Raw genomic sequence first — 19803 nt, forward strand, 5'->3', positions numbered from 1 at the left:
GCATCCAGACCCAACACACATGTGTCTGTTTGTCTTTGTCTTTGTACGTGACTACATGACTGCGTGAAATCTCCATCTTCAAGCTTATTCAAACTTCTAACTACTATATACTAAACACATTCAAACTTTTAAAGCTGGGCTACTTTCTTCTTTCTTGTCAGGCTTTCTGAAGCCAGCAGCAAAGTTTGTATTCATATAATTTTTCAGTTAAATTTACTTAGACTGTTTAAGCACTATATTAATGGTACATGTTAAAAGTGCATGCAAAAGTCACTATACCTGAAGTAGTTCACTATGGCCTGGAAGTCTCCCGGAATAAGAACAATGAGAGCAATGATTGTGTTGAAAATGAGGGCAGGAGAGGGAGTAAGCCTGTGCATATGAGCCATCGCCAGGATGTCTGGCTAAAAGACATGAAACATATATGTACTTTTTATTGCATTAAAATACTAATAAATATATGCAGTCAAATATATTGGCACCCTTAGTAAATATGATCAAAGAAGGCTGTGAAAATTTATCTGTATTGTTAATCTTTTGATCTTTTGTTTAAAAAAAAATGTATAAGAGTTTTAAATTATGAAATAAATTATGGGGGAATGTTATTGTGAAATAAATGTTCTTCTCTAATACACACTGGCCACAAATAATATTTTATTTTATTCAGTACTTTTTGAAACCTTTGTTTGTCAGTTTACCAGTTAAAATTTTTCTCCTGTAATGTCTGATGAGGTTAGAAAACACGATACAGAAGATCAGAGACCATCCAGAATCACTGCAGACCCTTTAGATGTCCAGTTCTCTTCAGTTATCCCCACTCATTTTCTATGGGTTCAGGTCAGAGAACTGGAATGATCATAGCAGAATCTTGGTTTTGTGCTCAGTGACCCATTTTTGTGTTGTTTTTGAGGTTTGTGCTTAGATTATTGTATGGTTGGAAGATCCAAACATGGCGCATTATAAAGTTTCAGTAACACTTTCTATGAAGTTATAATGGTATTTTCAAGGTATTATAATGAGTGCATAATGCATTATAATTTAATTTTATAAAACCTTTTAATGTATTATAAAATCTCATGAATAATCATAAATTATACATTATGGTTAATAAATACATTATGACTGTCACATGTACAGTATATTTCTGTTTAGTTCCTGTTTGCCTTTATTTGGTCTTCTTGCATATATCAATAGCCATAGTAGCTGGACCAAGGGCTAATGTTTAGTTCCTTCATATTTGTATTTAATACTAGAACCACCACATGACAAATTTTACCCATTGCTGTAATTCAAATGTAAATAACAAATTTTCAATAAAACTCTCAACTTTCCCAGTCATTGACTACCACGTTGGTCAAATTTACCCGCTATAGAGTGCATGTGTCACGAATGAACGGTCTGAGGCGTGCGGATCCATGTGCAGGCTTTTATTAAACGAAGGCATGGTCATAACAGGCAGGCGTCGAACAGGGCTAACAGATGTATAGGAGGCGAGGCAATAACAAAATCCAGAGACAGGTGGAGGTCAGGTCAGGCGGCAAACGATCAGAGAATCAGAATACAGACAGGGTCAAAACCAGAAACAATAATCCACGAACGATATAACTACAATACAACAGGCGAAACAATGCAACCTGCAGTTGAGTGGCTTGCTGCAGTATTTATAGTCCAGGAACAGGAAGTTAACGCAGAGGGAGTGGATGCAGATCACCCAGAGGTCAGGGCTCCCTCTGCTGGCTTGGTGACATAGCCCCCCTCCTAGGAGCGACTCCTGGCGCTCCACAAAACAAAACATAACTGTGAGCTTGGGAGGGGTTCCGGGAGGAGTCAGCAAACTGAGACCAGGGAGGAAGAGAGCGGTGGGAGGAGCCAGGGTGAAGGCGGGAGGAGTCCGGAGGCGGGAGGCGATCCAGAACCCAGCCATGATGGTCAGTGGTGGAGCCGGCGGAGGGAGGAGCCATGGAGAGGTAGCGGTCATCAACCCCATGGAGCCGACCCGGACGGCGGCGGAGCAGGTGGTCGGGGAGACTGAGGCGGAGAGCCGAAGAGCCAGGGTGACACAGCGGCGCTGGAGGTCCTAGGCAATACCGCAGGCCCGGCGACTGATGCGGAGGCGGGAATGAGAAGGACGCGGCGGAGCCAGAGCGACAGAGGACTGAGGTGGAGCCGGGGAAGGGAGGAGGAGCCTGACAGAGCCGGAGGAATGGAGGGACGAGGCGAAGCTGGAGGAGTGGAATCCTGAGGCGATGGATGGTCGACGACCAACCAAGGCGTAGCCGGAGAGACGATGGAGCCTGGTGAAGCTGGTGGAATGACAGAGCACGGTAGAGAGGAGGAGCTAGGAGCCTAAGGAAGCCGGCGGGTCTACAAGCCGAGGTGGAGTCTGGGACTCGGAGGCGGGGACGGTGAAGCGAGGATCCTTCACCCACGGTGGCGATGGAGACTGGCAGACCCGTGGCGAGCTCCAGGTGGAGGTGGAGGATGAGTGCAGGGGCTGCTGGGATCCATTGTTGACGTGTAGCAAGGGTGGGAGGGTGGGATAACTTGAGGCTTTGCACGAGGCGCGGGCACTGGAGGCTTTGCCGAGGCGCGGGCACTGGAGGCTTTGCACGAGGCGCGGGCACTGGAGGCTTTGCACGCAGGCGCGGGCACTGGAGGCTTTGCACGCAGGCGCGGGCACTGGAGGCTTTGCACGAGGCGCGGGCACTGGAGGCTTTGCTGGGCAGGCGGCAGCCATCTTGGGAAGCGGCGCTGGGCAGGCGGCAGCCATCTTGGGAAGCGGCGCTGGGCAGGCGGCAGCCATCTTGGGAAGCGGCGCTGGGCAGGCGGCAGCCATCTTGGGAAGCGGCTCTGGGCAGGCGGCAGCCATCTTGGGAAGCGGCTCTGGGCAGGCGGCAGCCATCTTGGGAAGCGGCTCTGGGCAGGCGGCAGCCATCTTGGGAAGCGGCTCTGGGCAGGCGGCCATCTTGGGAAGCGGCTCTGGGCAGGCGGCGACCATCTTGGGAAGCGGCTCTGGGCAGGCGGCGACCATCTTGGGAAGCGGCTCTGGGCGGCGGCGACCATCTTGGAGAGCGGCTCTGGGCAGGCGGCGACCATCTTGGAAGCGGCTCTGGGCAGGCGGCGACCATCTTGGGAAGCGGCTCTGGGCAGGCGGCGACCATCTTGGGAAGCGGCTCTGGGCAGGCGGCGACCATCTTGGGAAGCGGCTCTGGGCAGGCGGCGGACATCTTGGGCAGCGGCTCGGGGAAGGCGGCCATCTTGGGCAGCGGCTCGGGGAAGGCGGCCATCTTGGGCAGCGGCTCGGGGAAGGCGGCCATCTTGGGCAGCGGCTCGGGGAAGGCGGCCATCTTGGGCAGCGGCTCGGGAAGGCGGACATCTTGGGCAGCGGCTCGGGGAAGGCGGACATCTTGGGCAGCGGCTCGGGGAAGGCGGCCATCTTGGGCAGCGGCTCGGGGAAGGCGGCCATCTTGGGAATAAATGCAGTGTCTTCTTCCTCCATAATACCCAACGTGAGAGCTGACCCCACAGTCACTAAACCAAACTCAATAAAGTGTGCAAGTGATTCACGTGGACCCTCTCGAACAAGTTGTGTTTTGAGTGGCTGATTTATTCCCTCGTGAAAAAATTCAATTAGCAAACAGTCCGGTAAATCAGAGAAGTAAGCCAGGTCCAGAAATTCCTGAGTATAATCCTCAAGTGATCGGGTGCCCTGCTTGAGGGTTAGCAAAGACATTGCAAGGTGCATACCTGGCCATGGTTCGGGTGAAAAGCCGCTGGATCCTGGTGTGAGGTTGCATTCTGTCACGAATGAGCGGTCTGAGGCGTGCGGATCCATGTGCAGGCTTTTATTAAACGAAGGCATGGTCATAACAGGCAGGCGTCGAACAGGGCTAACAGATGTATAGGAGGCGAGGCAATAACAAAATCCAGAGACAGGCGGAGGTCAGGTCAGGCGGCAAACGATCAGAGAATCAGAATACAGACAGGGTCAAAACCAGAAACAATAATCCACGAACGATATAACTACAATACAACAGGCGAAACAATGCAACCTGCAGTTGAGTGGCTTGCTGCAGTATTTATAGTCCAGGAACAGGAAGTTAACGCAGAGGGAGTGGATGCAGATCACCCAGAGGTCAGGGCTCCCTCTGCTGGCTTGGTGACAGCATGTAGCTTGGCTGTTTAATTTTCTTGCCACTTATGTTTCATTGCTAGACAACTCCTTTTGCTCAGTTAACTAGCGTTTATCAGTTTAATAAATAAAGGCAAAGTTAGTAAATTATGTGAAATATATCATTTAGTCAATTTAATAAATAAGATTTATTCAGCTTAATGTACGTTGATAAAATTTACCCGGATAGCACTTTTAGGTGTATTGTTTTAGGTTATAGTGTTAAAGAGTATTCAATGCTTGGTTTCTTTGTTCGGTCTGAAAACATGTTTAGAAGTTGCATTTCCTTGGTCTTTATTTATGGATTTATTAAAAGACTTTGTTTAATTTACAATCAGGTTCCTTCGTCCTCCTTTGCTCAAGCAACCCATGGCAATAATATTGTTATTGCCAATTTGTTATAACTTTTAACAGTATGATTATATAAAACACAGTATGAACACCATATCACATCTTCCTCATTTATAATGGACTATTTCATATCTTTGTTTAAGATCTACACATTAACTTACAACATCTTGTGAGTGATGAGTGCTATTTGATGCTTCCTGTGAAGCTCATATTGAGGATATGTAAGCTAGCTAATACTTTAAACTAAAATAAATACAGAAAATATTAGTAGAACATTCACACACTTGCAAAGTATCCTCAGTATGTCTGTTGAGGAACCATAAAAATAAATTGTTAGCATATATTTAGCAAACACAGTACTAATACTCTATTAAATGTACTTGCTTATCAACGGCTGTCTAAAGGGTATAAGATATAAAACTATGAGAAATATCCATTGTAACTTAAGTGTAAATTGTGCTCATTGTGTGTCATAATTTATTTACTATTAAATTCATACATCTGTATCATTGGCTATGAATACCCTTATAATTAAATAAATACAGGCTTCATAGAAAGCATTACCAAAATTTTTAACAGAGTCAGTCAATTATTCTTATTTGATAGAACCCACAATGCCATGTATCTAGACAAGATGTCTCAGACCTCCAGCAGAAGTATAGCAGTATAATCATTTTTGGCTCATATTATCTTTATTAAAAACAAAAAAGCTTCTTAACAATTATCCACACCTTAACACCTTTTTTCTCTTCCCCTAGTTTTAGATCACTTACAAATGATTAAAAAAACAGTAGTTATTAAAATTGAAGTGGTTTGTGCTTGGAAAAAAAAAGGATCAGAATATCAACTTGCATAATATTTTTGTACAAACTGTACTGTACAACTTAGTAAATGTTTTTTTATTCTTCTTTATATTGACAAATTTTGCAATATACTCAAATTAATGATTTGAAACATTGTTTTCAGTTATTTTCCAAAGTAAATTTCTTACCATGTGTCCCTCTCTTGCTGCTACATAACACACTCGTCCTCCACTGAAAAATGATCCATTTAGAGAACCAAAGGCTGAGAGTGCTGCAGCAACAGACATCACCCAGCCCCATCCTCCTAATACTTTATTCCTTTTACAGAAACACAATAAAATAGCTTACACATCATAAAACAAAAAATCCCAGTCCCAACAATAATATTGAGATAAAGTAAAATAAACAGCATTTTTATGCATTTTAGCACATAACAATCACACAACGCTATTATATAAAAATGTTTTTTTGTACAGCACTCAAAATTCTTACCCCCAAGTGACAGCCACTGCACTGGATGATATCATCTCTGTGGGTGTCATGACAACAAGATAACTGACATTGACTAGTATATACAGAATCATTACCATGGGAATAGCTATCATCAGTGCCCTTGGCAGGTTCACCTGAAAGACAAAAATAATTTTATTAATGAAAGGATTACAGTGATAAACCATAGTTTTGACATTTATCACATTAATTATACAATGACATCAACTTTATGCATGTCCACACTGCCCATAGTAAATACATTGCAGAATCTCACCTCTGGCCTTTTCACCTCCTCAGTAACATTGTTTAAGTTGTACCACCCAGCATATGACCACAGGCATTGATACAATGCCATTCCAACAGTACTGATGCCAAGCTTTGTGTCTGCAAGGCACTTTCTAGATTGTGGAGGCTACCACAATTTCCCTGAAGAAGTGTTATTATTCCTCCAGTAACTATTATCATTAGACCTACAAATTTTGCCACCATAAATACCACCTGAATAGCCATGGTAAAACGTATATTTAGCACATTGGCAGTTGCAATCACTAACACACATCCCGCAGCAGTACATTTTAACACTAGTATGGGAGGTGTACAGTCTGGGTAAAATGGTGCCAACGCATATTTAGCAAAGCTCAGGGAACCAGCTATCATCCCTAATGGCCTTATAACAAACATGGTTGTAAAGGCAACAAGGAATGCAGGACAAGGTCCATAAATTCGAAGAATATAGCTATAGTGACCCCCTGATTCTTTTATAATGCTTCCAATCTCAGCATATGACAAAGCAGTACACATGCATACTATACCACACACTGCCCAGATGATCAAGCTTGCCCCTGAACTCCCAACGTACACCAGTACAAACTGTGGAGACATGAAAATTCCTGAACCAATCATGGTGCCTGCAACCAAAGATACAGCACTGGTGAGCCCCAGCTCCTTTCTTAGGGTCAATTTTTCTTTTCCTGCCGTTTTCATTTTCTGAAATGTAAAAGGACAACTGCCGTGCCTCAGAAAAACAGTTTCAAGAATGAAAAAAGTGAAATGCTTCAAGAAGTTCAAAGTTCTTGTTCAATATTAACTACACTGGCAGGTAACTGGATTTACAAGTAGACTTTTTCTTTATATGTGTAGCATGACAAATAACTTTGAAACTTTTTAAAAACCACAATGAAATAAATCATTAAGCTACCTAAGGTTGTAATCATTCCTGCAGGTTTCTGGATAGGGTGGAAGCATGTTGATGAATTTATTTTACAATAATAATAATGTCTTCTTAAATAGTAATAAAGTGTTAGTTACATAATTTTAGAAGTACATTTTATGAAGCAAAGCAAGAACAAAGAGACGACCACACACTGGTGTATATATCTAAATTAAAATCCTAAAAAAAAAAAAAAAAAATTTTTTTTTATAGTTTTTGTCCTGCTTGCCTGTTTATATGTATTTTGCCCATTGAGAAGATTAAATCTGTTTAAGTTTACTTTGCGTTTTGAGTGCTCCTTCCCACGAAACCACGAACGTGACAGTACGTTCGGACCAAAACAGTAAAGCGGCGTATTTCCCTTTTTGTTTTTTGTCATGGATTCCCCGTATGACGACCCGAACTTCCTCGCTCTCTCGAGGGCTATACGAATGACTTCCTCGCCCTCGCGAACCACTCGCCCTACCCGGACAGCTTCCTCTGCTCAATCCACTTCCGGGGACTAAACACCACCACACGAGTGAAGCTGTGTGGGGACGGCCCTCGAGAGAGCGTCGCCGCGTACATTTACATTTACATTTACATTTCGTCATTTTGCAGACGCTTTTATCCAAAGCGACTTACAATTGAGAGTACAACAGCGATTCATTTTTTTGAGAGACAAACAGACAGAGTAAGTGCTTATAACACCCAGTCACAGGGAGTGTTCAAATTAGTACATGCCAGAAGGGAAGGAATAAACAAGGGGGATGAGAAGAGAGACAGAGACAGTGAGAGTATTATTTTTTTATTTTTTTAATTTTTTTTTATGATGAGGTCAGGTATTGCTGAAAGATGTGAGTTTTCAGCAGTTTCTTAAAGATTGACAGAGATCCAGCATTCCGGATATTCCATTACATCGAGTGGGTGTAATTCGCCGATGACTGTTCAGCCAATGGACAACGACACCAGCCCCACTCAGGATCCAGAGCCCGGCCCATCATCTCCCCGCGTCGCTGAGCCAAAGCCTGTGCCCACCGATGGCGCAGTCGTGGAGTCTGGCACGCACCTGCAACAGACCAGGTGCGTGAGCCGGCAACAGCGTTCGCCACGGTGGAGACAGCCGTCAGCTCTGCCCACTGCACATCGGCTGAGGATGAGCTGATCATCCACCTGGGGCTGCTGGATCTACAAAAGGAGCTTGATGATGTCGACCTGGACTTAGACTGGGCACCTCCCCTGTATCCAGAGTTCCTTTTCCCGTTCAGCCGTCCTGTTAGCCCGCTGGTTCCACCCAGCCGTCCTGTTAGCCCGCTGGCCTGAATGCCTGCCTCAAGAGGGCACCCTAGAGACTGTTCCCCAAGAGCTCCGTCCAGTGCCCGCACCACGTGCGTTACGTCCAGTGCCCTCGCCACGTGCGCTCCGTCCAGTGCCCGCGCCACATGCACTCCGTCCAGTGATCGCGCCACGTGTGCTCCCTCCAGTGCCCGCACCTCGAGTGCTCCCTCTCCAGTGCCGCCTCAAGTTTGCCCACCCTCCCACCCTTGCCAAGTGCCGTCAATGGATCCCAGCAGCCCCTGCGCTCATCCTCAGCTCACCATCTGGTGCTCGCCACGGGTCTGCCGGTCTCCATCGCCGTCGCGGGTGAAGGATCCCTCGCCTCACCGTCACGCCTCTGAGTCCCAGACTCCACATCGGCACATAGACCCGTCGGCTCCCCCTAGGCTCCTAGCTCCCTCCTCTCCACCGTGGTCTGTCAGTCCACCAGCTCCGCAAGAATCCATCATCCCTCCGGCTCTGCATTGGTCAGTCGTCGACCATCTGTTGCCTCGGGATTCCTCTCCTCCGGCTTCGCCTCGTCCCTCCATCCCTCCGGCTCTGTCAGGCTCCTCCTTCCCTCCGGCTCCGGCTCCGCGGCGTCCTTCCCGTTCACCGTCTCTGCTTCGGTCGCCGAAGCCTGCAGCGTCGCCTTAGTCCTCCAGCGCCTCAGCATCACCCTGGCTGTTCGGCTTTCTGCCTCCACCTCAGTTTCCTCCGCCACCAGCAGTCGGCCCCATGGAGTTGATGGCTGAAAAGAGATGGTCTTTATCCCTCCTGGGGTGGTCCTGTTCTTCTCTCACAAGAAATATGGCATATAGTCTTAAAGCTCACATTTGACTAACTATGATGCAGTTCAGGAAGCAGACACACTGGCTAAACTGATAATCTGTTAGCTGCCTCACATCACAGAAGGCAGTTAATTATATAGAGACTGTAGAGACTGTCTGTTCCCTGAAATGCAGAAAACGTCCAAACCAAATTAAAAGCAACAATTTAATTGATGCTCAACAAATAAAAACTGTTTATAATACAGAGAAGCAAATGATAAAACTTGGCTTGCTGAATATCAGATCCCTTTCTACAAAATCACTTAATATAAATGATTTGATCAATGATCAGAACCTAGATTTGCTCTGTCTGACAGAAACCTGTCTAAAACCTGTTGAATACATTTCCTTAAATGAGTCTACCCCCAAAAATTACGGCTATAAAAATGTGCCATGTCTAAAAGGTAAAGGGGGAGGTGTTGCTACAATTTATAACAATATTCACAGTACTTCTCAAAGGGCAGGCTTTAAGTATAACTTGTTTGTAGATATGGTACTGAATACAACATTATCCAGGGAAACACATGCTAGTGATAAATCCCTCTGACATAGCTGCATTTAAAACTGAATCGGAAATTAAGTGCTGGGCGTCCGACCAGAACTGGCCCCAACTAAGCCTTGTTTCCCCCAAGTTTTTTTTTCTCTATTCTGTATGGATGGGGTTTTGGTTCCTTGCCGCTTGTTGCCTCTGGCTTGCTTAGTTGGGGCACTTACTTACTAGTGATTACGTCGATTTAATTATAGGGACTGTCTCTGCATTTAATAACAAATTATTCAATCTCATCATTATAACATCCTTATCATTGTGTTCTCCTATTTGATACTGTTCAGTGCTTTGATACAATCAGTATTGTTAAAAGCACTATATAAATAAAAGTGATTGATTGATTGATTGATTGATTGATTGATTGAAAGAAGGAACAGAGACATTACCCCGACCAATGTCATGGGGTCTCACTCGGGAGCCCCAGTCACCTCTTAAGAAGTGATTGAGCTTAAGAGGTTTAACCCTCTGGAGGTGATTTTGGGGGCCTTGAGATGTTTTGACATGCCCTGACATTTATGCATATTTCAGCTACACAATATTGGTCATCATGTAATTGTTTTGTACTCTGCACAAACTTTTCTACAATAATATGTGAAAAATATGGATGTACATGTCTGCATTTTTTAGAAAAGGCTTGCCGCTTTTCCTGACATAAGCAAAAGCCTGTATGTGGGGTAGTGACATTTCCCATAAATATTCAGTGATTCTCACCTGATGGACAAAGGGCCCTTCCACTAAAAGTAGCGAGCCAGACCCGTTATCCAGTTGGTAGGGAGGGTGTGGGCATCGTCTTCGATTAGCTTGGATCTCCTGATTCCTGAGCACTGCCCCACACCCTCTCACTATGACGGATCCACTCATCTACAGCTGGTGCAATGGAGAGTTTTCCAGACCACGGGAACATGACAGGTTGATATCATAGGACACACTGGAAGGGGGTTAATCCTGTAGATGTGTTTGTGAGGGAATTCTGAGCGTATTTTGTCCAGGGCAAGAATTCGGATCAGCAATGTTGTTAACGGCTGCAATACGATCCTAGGTAGCAATCTATTTCCTGGTTTAGCCATTCCACCTGTGTTATCTTGGGGATGATAACCAGATGTTAACAGAAAGCTCTCCATACCTATGACATGAATTGTGGACCTCTGTCACTGATGATATCCTCCAGAATCCCATAAGTCCGGAACATGTGTTCAAATAATGCAAATGCTGTCTCCATGGCAGTAGGAAGACCCTTCATTGGTATGAGTTGGCAAGCTTTAGAGATTCTATCAATAATGATAAGGATGTTGAAATTGGTCGAGGCAGGGAGATCTGTAATGAAATCAATGGGGAGGTTTGACCAGGGGCACTGAGGAAGCGGTAGTGGTTTCAGTAAGCCAGATGGTAATTCTTTGGGGGTCTTAGACTGTGCACACACTTGACAAGACTTGTCATAGGCTGTAAAATCATGGCACATAGATGACCACCAAAATTAATTTTGAACTAGGTGGAGAGTCCTTGAAATACCTGGATGTCCAGCAGCAAGGGAAGTATGGACCCATTGCATGATACATTGATGACGGTTCTCTGGTACATAGTGCTTTCCTGATGGGCACTGTGCAGGGGTTGGTTCTGCCTGTTGTTCCCGTTGAATCTCCATTGTTGAGGCCTCTGAAGTCTATACAAGGATGAAGACCTCCATCCTTCTTGCCACAGCCACAGCAGGTGAGGTAGACGGTTTAATAAAACCATAACTAAGAGCCTCAATGTATTCCTCCATAGCTTGACTCTCATTAAGGGACAGTGGATAAACCTTACGCTTTGGAGGCATGACATTGGGAAGGAGGTCAATCGCACACACCCAGGGTCTATGAGGGGGTAATTGGGTAGCCTTAACCTTACTGAAAACCTCTTGGAGTTAACAATAACATGAGTGGATTTTTACGTCCTTCTGAGTCTCTGAGGTCTCAATACTAGAGATACAACATGTAACAGGCTTAGCAGAAAAACAATGATTGATGCATGATGGGGACCATTTAAGGAGCTCACCCTTGGCCCAAGAGAAGTGTGGATCATGTGCTGACAGCCATGGATGTCCCAGAATTATCTCATACTTGGAATGAATCCACAAAGTAGAATGTGATGTCTTCCCGATGGAACATGCCCACTTGTAATGTAAGAGTCTGTGTTTGATGTGTTATTCCAGATCCCATGAGATTGTCATTGATGGTCTTGATTTTGATAGGAGATTCACAATAACGAGTGGGGATGTGGTATTTCATAATGACTTGGTGACTGATGATGTTTAAGGCAGCCCCGGAGTCGATCATCGTTATCAGAATGAGATGCAGTGGATCAGTTCTTAACACTTACAGCCAGTATATAAGCCTTATTGCATAACAAATAGAGGTGATCAATATTTATCAGGGGCATGGCAGCCATCTTGTGAGGACACTCTACATTTCTGTGATTCATATTGCCACAGTAGAAACATAGTTGAAGATGCCTGCGATGTTCTTGTTCTTCCATAGATAAACCTTGACTATTAACTTGCATTGTTTCATGGTAATCACACGGTTCAGTAGGTACATGGGTTTTAACTTGACTTGGTATATTTTAGCTTGACACTAGAGAGTATCCATATCGCCAGATTCACAAACTCAATAAATGATGCGTCTTCTCCTTTGCAGGCCAGTTCTGTTTGCAAATCGGGGGTAAGACTGCATTGAAACATTACCTTCAGAGCTACATCATTCCATCCGCTCTGTGCAGTGAGGGTTCTGAATTCAATGGCGAACTCTGCCGCTGTGTGTTTCCCCTGCATGATGTAATTGAGTTGGCTCGAAATATCCTTGCCCCAGCAGAATAATCAAATATCTCCCTGAGCTGTTGAAGAAAATAATCAAAAGACAATTTGAATGTGGGTTAGACTCCCAAACTGCAGTAGCCCAGTCAATCGCTCTGCCAGACAGTAATGTCATTACAAAAGCACATTTCCTCTCTTCACAATCAAACTTCTCTTGTTTGAAATTGAGGTATAGTCGTACTTGACAAACAAAACCTTTGCAATGCTCGGCAGAACCATCATGTTAGGGAGGGCCAAGCTTATCATTGTTGGTGTGGGAGGAGGCATGGCCCAGATGTAATGCATGAGGTGTTCCTTTACTGACTGTAGTTTGGTCAGTTGTTCCTGTTATCCCTTGAGCATCTCCTCTTGGTATGTGAGCACCTTTTGGATCTGAGAGACTTCCACTGGATTCGGGTTAGGCAAAAGTATTCTTTAATGAGGATGCTGATGATAGCTGCGAATCTATATGTGGAAGTTTATTGGGACAGTTTACGTCTCAAGTATGGAAGGCCTTCTGTAAACAACTGGACAAGCCTTAATTTTAAGCCTTAAATCAGGATATCACCCACCAAATGTTTAACGTTGCAAGGTACCTGCGGAGTTATTTTAGCAGAGAGCAGCGTCGCTGGTCAGAATATCTGTCATGGGCCAAATATGCTCAGAATTCTTTGACCCATTTCTTTACTGGACTTACCCCCTTCCAGTACGTCCTGGGGTTCCAACCTCCCATGTTCCCATCGTTGGGAGAACCCTCATCGGTTCCTGCAGTGGATAACTGGATACAGCGTAGTGAGAGGGTATGGGACAGCACTCATGTTCGTTTCCAGCAGGCTGTATGAAACCAGGAAATCCAAGCTAACAGATGTCGGCGTCCACACCCTCCCTACCATCCAGGACAACAGGTCTGGCTCTCCACTAGAGACATCAAGCTGCAGCTACCAAGCAGGAAGGTTAAAAGTTTAACCAAGGTTAAAAGTAAAGTACATTTCTCCTTTTTGCTCTTTTATGTACTTTTTAAGTGTTTAAGCTCATTTAATAATGTCTTATGATGGCTTTCTTGATTATTAATTGAATTATTTCATTATTAATACATATTATTTGGCAGAATATGGCATATTGATTCATCTGGCTTAGTGCACAGTTTGCAAAGTTATAAAGATCACTACTGAAATAGATGAGAAAAATGTAAGAGCTCTCAAGTCTTTAGAGCAAAAGAAAATTCTGACCACAATTTTATTAATTAGTTAGTTTATTTGTCCCCATAGGGAAAGTGTACTTGCAGCATTTTTTAAAATCTGTTTTAAGATGGTTTCTGTGCAACATTTTATAAATTGCATTTTCTTTAAAAAAATGACTAATTTCAAGTTAGTTCATCACTGTAAAATCCTACAGAAGCACTGTCAGGTGGTACTAACTTGACTGGCATAACATCCCCACCTGTATCCAAGAAAATACCAGATTGACAAAAAGAGAAATGCATTTAGAAATCTGGATGACATGGTTCTGAGAGATACGTAGAGGTAGATTAAAATACAAATAGATAAAAAGAACCAAAAAACAAAAACAAACAAACAAATATATATATATATATATATATATATATATATATATATATATATATATATATATATAGAGAGAGAGAGAGAGAGAGAGAGATAGATATAGACATAGATATATCTATCTATCTATATATATATATATATATATATATATATATATATATATATATATATATATATATATATATATATATATATATATATATGCATATGCATTTAGATACAACCATGATCAAATTATAGAAGTATATATATGTATATACATACAACAAAAATACATATCTTGACCCCAAAGACTAAGTTAATTACTGGCCGATCTTGAATTTCCTACTAGAAGATACTAGAAAAGGTAGAATCCTCACAATTAAAACCATTCTTAGAAAAAAATGATATCTTGAGGGTTTCCAATCAGGATTTAGACCATAACATCGTACTGAGACTGCTCTCATTAGAGTTACAAATGACCTACTTCTATAATTTGATCATGGTTGTATCTTGTTATTACTGCTATTGGATCTCAGCGCTGCGTTTGACACAATCTACACAATCTTCTCTTGAATGTTGGCATTAGCTGAAGTGCCTTAGCATGGTTCAAATCAAATTTATCTGACCACCATCAGTTTAGAGGTATCATATCAATCACAAGAAAAATATGGAGTTCCTCAAGGCTCAGTACTACGTCTGTTACTTTTCACTCTTTACATGATACATCTGGGAGATATTATCAGGAAACATGGTGTTAGCTTTCACTGCTATGTGCTATATGATACTCAGCTCTATATTTGTTTGGTGGCCTGGTGATACACACCAAATTGAGAAACTAACAGAATGCATAGTTGATACAAAACACTGGGTGATGAGTAACTTCTTAATACTAAATTCTGGAAAAACAGAGGTATTTATTGGGTCTAAAAACCCCACATGTAATAACTCTCTCTAACACTTGATGACTGCTCTGTTCTTTTTCTTCAGTTAGGAGCCTAGTTCTTCAGTTAGGAGCCTAGTTAAAAACCATGTTTCAATCATCTGTAAAACCGCATTTTTCCATCTGAAAAAAATATCCAAATCACGACTCATGCTCTCAACATCAAATGCAGAAATGTTAACTCATGCGTTTATGATCTCGAGGTTAGACTATTAGAATGCTTTATTGCACTGCACTGGCTCCCTCATCAGATAGATTTTAAAATCTTCAAATTAAAATTTTATTTGTCACATGTTACATACATGGTACGACATGCAGTGAAATGCTTTTTACAACCCTCCAGCGTCGAAATAGATTAAAATAAATAAATAAATATATATATATATATATATATATATATATATATATATATATATATATATATATATATAAAAAGTATAAAGTGTAAAGTGTAAAGTGTAAAGTGTAAGTGGCTGTTGTGAATGTCCAATGTAAAGTGACTAGTGCAAAATTGTCCAGTGTAGAGTAAAGTGACAAGTATCTGGGGAAAGAGGGGTGAACATGAGAGTCCCGGTAATTAGTCCCGGCTGTGCCGTATTGGGTGACATCACGACCTCATATGTGGGAAGGGCTAGATATAACCTACGGTTCTCCAGAAGCTATTGAAAAAGCTCTCTTCATGAAAATAGAGACTTTTACAAAGCTAAAGACCACAATAAGCTCAGAGAACTAGAAGACATGCTATCACATCTCTGGACTTGTTTTTGTCTTGTGCCACGTGCTCTCTGTGCCCTAGCCAAGTCTTTTGGGCGGAAGGAGGTGAAGCAGGAAGAGCAGAGGTGAGGAGGGTGTCATAAAAGCAGGGAGGGTGTGTGTTGTTTACTCTTTTTTTGAAGTCATTTTGTTCCTTTGGATATCCCTTCTCAGATTAGTCTTATTGCATTATGGGTTTTTGATTCCGCTCCTTAAAAGCTCTACAAACTCTTTGACGCTCTTCACATCAACCCCCTTGGAAGAAGAGAGGAGAAGCGCTGAACTTCCCTGTTGGGGGAAAATAGCTGCAACCCTTGCTTTTACACCCTGAGAGTGGCCGCTGGAGCTAGAGCGATAGGATAGGCTTCCTCCTCAAAGAGAGTCATCTGGGATTGAAGCATGTGCAGCAGTAGCCACTCTCAATGCGGGCAGGCTCTTGACAGCTGATGCAGAGTCTTCGCTCTAAAGCAAGCAATGCACAGGTTATATGTCACCTGCCATGATGTATCTTTTGCATAGGCGAGCACACTGCCTGAAGCTTGACTTGCTCTTTCCCTTACTCTCAGTCTCTTTCTTCGAGCTCAGATTGTGTATTGACGAACAACAATTAAAAAAGCTAGTTGCACTCCACATGCTTTTAAAGACAACAAAAGTCTATCTGAAATAGTATACCTTCTTACATCAATCAATCAATCAATCAATCATTCTTATTTATATAGCGCTTTTAACAACACAGGTTGCATCAAAGCACTGTACAGTATAAGGTAGAAGAGTACAATGACAGGGATGTATAATGATGAAAGTGACCAATTTGTTATTAAATGCAGAGACGGTCTCTGGAATCAATTCGACGATAATCAGTAGAAGTTAAATGTCCCCAACAAAGCAAGCCAGAGGCGACAGCGGCAAGAAACAAAACCCCATCCGTACAAAATGGAAAAAAAAACCTTGGGAGAAACCAGACTCAGTTGGGGTTTTAAACGCAGCTGTGTCAAATAATGTAAATGACTAAGTGTGTGTGTGTGTGTGTGTGATTTCATCAGAGCAGACTCCTCCAGCTAAGGAGAATCTAGTAACTGTTAGTGGTAATGGTATCTTTAAGATATCAGATGGGGAGTGTTCTGGCTTTGCCGATTTAACTTGTTTTTCACTCCCCCTTTTGTCATTTTGTATTCTACTACTGTTTCCAGGTACATACATATAGCATGCATAGCACATGGTAGCGCAGTTTTATGTTGTTGCATCATTTCATCATATTGATAACCCTAACCCTAACCCTAACATTGCCTGTAAATAAGTTTTACATATTTTAATCAGTAAATCATCTGTGCTATGACTTCCTTGTGTCAAGTTCATTTATTAAGTACAAGTGTTTAGTTTGCTGGAAATTAAGGCATTGCAGTAACAAATTGTCTTATGTCACAGAAGACTTTCAGAATACAATTCTTTTTGTTCTTCAGTTGCTCATACAAAGTTGTTGGTGCTGAATAAATGTATAAACAGTAAATTCATGCACGTCATTTCTCTTTACTATCTTAACCATGAAAAACAGATTCTGTTTCAAAATAAAGATCCTTCTCTAAACAACTGAAATAATGCAATCCTTAAACATTGTTTAAGATACAAAATATTTTAAAAGATAACTTTAAAGTATTAAAGTGTAATATAAACCCAAGGACCAAAATAGTCCACACTCAATCCAAAATTCAAGTATTCTTTAATTGAAAAATATGCATTTTCATTAATGCATAGGCTATGTGGTTGCAGTATAGAAGATAAATAAATAAAAAATGCTTTATCGATTGATGTTTCATATGTTCAGTTGTTATGCTTTCAAATTTCATGCCATTTGTATGTATGCAATTTCAGAGTATTTTAACCTCCTAAATTACTACTTGTGCAGTGGCTGTTCTGGAAGGCTACAATATACTACTAATATATTTTCGTATGACATCAAAATTCTTTTTAGAATAAATTTTGGTGTTGGGTTCGAGTCTAAGTCAAGACTGAAAGGAAATGTTCCCGTGTTTCAGAGAAAAATGAAACTGTCTCTAAACATTCATATTCAAAAAAACTATTCAACTCCCAAAAGTCAAAATTGTTTAAAACCACCAATAAACACTGCTTGAGGGTATATACAGTAGATAATTCTGTCACCTCTCTACTGCATTCCTGCTCCATTCATTGGGGCAGCTTTCATATATTTGGCAGTACACTGACTGACACCTCAAATGACATCTTTTCTGTGTTTAAAAAAATGATTTACAGCACAGTAATGATGTTATAAATGCAGTAAAACATAGTGCACCAAATCAGCAGCAGTGCTCTGCAAAAGCCCACGTTCTGATTGTAACTCAGTGTTAAACAAAAACTGCAGTGTCCAGGGGGTTAAATTATTTCGATTGCAGCTGTACTGTTTATTGTAAATGTTTATTCAAAGAAAAATATTATCGAGCTGAATACTTCAGAACAGGCCTCTATATTAAACTACCAATGTAGAATATACCAAAACAAACAACATTTAATACATATAGGTAAATAGATTTTTATTTATAGGTAATTTTCTACAACCTTACTTTAAGTTTTATTTATGAGTCTGCTGAAATATTACCACACGATGCACTTACAGATCCATTGTGATTATTCCACATTCTAATTTCAAAAGCAGGATACATTATTTTATCCCTTGATTTATAACTGAAATTGTGACAAATTAAAATATACTAATATATATATATATATTAGTATATATATTTATATACTAATATATATATATATATATAGATTAGTATAGATTAATATATATATCTATATATATATGAACATTAGCTTTCATACATTTTTAATGAAAACCCTTTTTTTCACTTTATATACAACACTATTGTCACAGTGAAAAATATTGAGAACATGATTACCTCAGGTCGATTGATCTCCTCAGTCACATGGTTTAAAGCATTCCAACCATCATAAGACCATAAACACTGGTAAAATGCTATTCCTATGGGCCTGATGCTCAGCTTGGTCCCTTCAAAGAATTTCTGGAGGCTGTTGAGGTATCCCCTTGAATAAGTAGCACAACTCCTCCAATCACAATTATTATAAGTGCCAGTACTTTCACAGCTGTAAATAATACTGTGACTGTGATTGAGGAGCGCACATTAAAGCAGTTGACAACTGTCAATACCATAATCCCTAGGGCTGCCAAACATTTTACTGCTCCATTTGGTGGTTGGCAATCATCATAAAAAGGTGTTAGGGCATTTTGGGCAAAAATAAGTGCCAGTGCAATCATGCTGGTTGGTCTCAACACAGTGTTACTGGTAAAGGCACATATAAAAGCATGATATTGCCTGAAGTGCGCAAGATGTAAATATACTCTCCTCCAGACTCACGGATCACAGTTCCTAATTCAGCATAGCACAAAGAAGCTAGCATGGCCAACAATCCACTAGCAGCCCATATTAGCAGACTAGCACCTGGGCTACCTATATAAATCAGCACATACTGAGGAGACATGAAGATTCCAGATCCAACCATAATGCCTGCAATGAGAGATACTCCACCCAGCAGCCCTACTTCAGTCTTCAGTTTTAGCTTATCAGGGGAACTGTCCTTTTTTGTTGCCATAGTGGAAAAAAGAGGACTGTCACTATGTCTTTTCGGGTCAATTTCAGATGGAGAGTATGAACAGGATCAGTAAATACTTCAGAATCTGAATAGGTAATCATTACCTATTAATTGTGGCCAACATGACTGCAATTGCACTTAGAGCAGGACTAAAGGTCACAGGAATCACAACATGCTGGTCTCTAGCTGTTCATTTACTTTTTCCCAACTAATATTTTACTCCTGAATCAAGTTACTGAAATGAATGTATGATATAAGATACAAGTTTATATATATTAATATGTAACATCAACTCAAAGGTACAACTGGGTAACTGTCTTCTAAGAGTTAAAGCTAAAGCCCTGTTTAAACTTTAAACTTTCCCCAGGAACCACTCTGTGTACCAATCCGGTGGGTGTTCTAAGATTTC

The 19803-nt window shown here is 41.7% G+C and overlaps 1 pseudogene; it reads right to left on the reverse strand.

The window, feature by feature from the left end:
* Nucleotides 1–236: 236 nt before the first annotated feature.
* On the reverse strand, nt 237–19443 carry LOC122334902 (annotated as a pseudogene).
* Nucleotides 19444–19803: the final 360 nt, after the last annotated feature.

Source organism: Puntigrus tetrazona, unplaced genomic scaffold, assembly GCF_018831695.1.
Source record: "Puntigrus tetrazona isolate hp1 unplaced genomic scaffold, ASM1883169v1 S000000682, whole genome shotgun sequence".
NCBI lineage: Eukaryota > Metazoa > Chordata > Actinopteri > Cypriniformes > Cyprinidae > Puntigrus > Puntigrus tetrazona.